We start from the raw sequence: 2,016 nt of genomic DNA, 5'->3' as shown, positions 1-2,016 counted from the left end.
CAGCATCTGGCTATTATAAATAAGGCTACTATGGCATGGAGGGACCAATGGCTGCAGCTGCATATGTACCAGAAGGTTGCCTTATTTGGCATTAATGGGAGGAGAGGCCCTTGGTCCTGTGGAGGCTCGATGCTCCAGTATGGGCGGATGCTAGGGTGGTGAGGTGGGAGTGGGTAGGTAGATGGGTGGGTGGGGGGAGCACCCTCATAGAAGCAGGGGAAAAGGGGATGGTATAGGGAGTATGTGGAGGGAAAACTGGGAAGGGGATAACATTTTGAAATGTAAGTAAATAAAATAACCAGAAAACATTTTTCTAAAAAGCTAATAAAAAAAAAAGATGACTAGGTGACTTATATTTAGTGAATCTCAACCATAAAGGCCATGAGGTAATTTTGAGCCTCCGGTTGCTTTGGTCTCCCAACACTGTCCCAACATGCAGTTTCTGTTTGCCTCAACAGGACAAAGATTAAGGCATTAGTTAGCTCTTAAACTCATTAGTTAGGCACAATCCACTGGACAGAATGAATCACCTGAACTCATCTGACCACAAAGGATCTGGAAAATGTGTGGAATTCTTGGTTACACAGTAAGCAATAGGTAGTTCAAAATAGTTACTGAAGATAATGCAAGAAGGAGAGAAATAACTGCAGCTTACAAAGGTTGGCATTCAGTCTTGTCAGGCAGGGGTCACCTTGTGGGAGGTTCTATCCAGTGACAGTTCAGAGTTCTTAACTCCTTTGGCTGGTTATCCATCCCAACCACCACATCACAGTATTCCACCCCCCCCCCAAGCATTTCATTTCATTTTAGCAGGATACATGATTTTGCTTTTCCTCTGAACCCCGATAACTTTAGTTTGCTTGTTCTATTATTTGACTACTTTAGGTTGAGGTTTGTCTTGTTGTTGAATCTTGCTTAACTGTAAGCAAACACACCCAGCCTAATACACTTACTCCAACCCTTGGCTCAGTCTACATCTTTAGCAGAAAGATCACCTACCAGCTGCTTATTACAATGTCATGTGGACTACCAAGCTGAGTTCCATTTTGAGTTAGGTGGTGTTGTCTAACAGTTTCCTCCAAGGTTTGAAACATTCCATTCTGCAGAAAGCTTCCTAAGCAGGAAAGTAAAAAACTCAGCATAGCTTCAGGAAGTCCCTGAAACTGACCAGATTCATTAGGCCCCTCTTTCTGAAAGTTAGCAATAAATGAGGAGAGTACATTTCAAAGTCAGAAAGCCAAGCTATAAAGACTCTCAGACCAGACCAGGTGCCTGGAAGAGGTTTAGACCAACAAAGATATCTGGGAAGAACACTCTTCAACCCATTGAGCTGTCTGTAGGCTGTGCAGGATGCTCCAGGCTCCCAGCTTTGTGAGCTGTGACCCGTGCTAAGACGGGCTTTGGTGATATAGCTCTCTCTGAGTCATTCCTGCTCCCTCATCCATATTCCTGTAGCCCCAATAAAAACTCACTGAATCGCCAAATTGAACTTTGGTGTTATCAATGCTTTGGTGTATTGTGGGTTACTTGTCTAGGGTGAGTGTGTGTGTGGTGTGTGTCCCCAAGAAAGGTTTTGTCACACAACAGGTGAGTCCTCAGTCCCAATCCTGACTGTGTAACATATTCTATGTAGCAAACTCATTGTATCCATGAGTTTCATATCTGTATATTCAACTATGAATGGAAAAAAGTTTTTAATAATTTTTAATGTGTGTATTATGTGTGTTTATACATATGTATCTGGAGGCATTCAGAGGTCAAAAGATGGCTGCTGGGGCTGGTGAGATGGCTCAGTGGGTAAGAGCACTGACTGCTCTTCCGAAGGTCATGAGCTCAAATCCCAGCAACCACATGGTGGCTCACAACCACCCATAATGAAATCTGATACCCTCTTCTGTGTACTCATTTATAATAATAAATCTTTAAAAAAGATAAAAAAGATGGCTGCTGAATCAGGTTCCCCTGAGCTGAAGTTACAGGTAGTTGTAAGCTGCCTGACATATGTGCTGGCAAGCA

The sequence above is a fragment of the Mastomys coucha genome, unplaced genomic scaffold, assembly GCF_008632895.1.
Source record: "Mastomys coucha isolate ucsf_1 unplaced genomic scaffold, UCSF_Mcou_1 pScaffold15, whole genome shotgun sequence".
Classification (NCBI taxonomy): Eukaryota; Metazoa; Chordata; class Mammalia; order Rodentia; family Muridae; genus Mastomys; species Mastomys coucha.
This window is presented reverse-complemented; position numbering follows the sequence as displayed.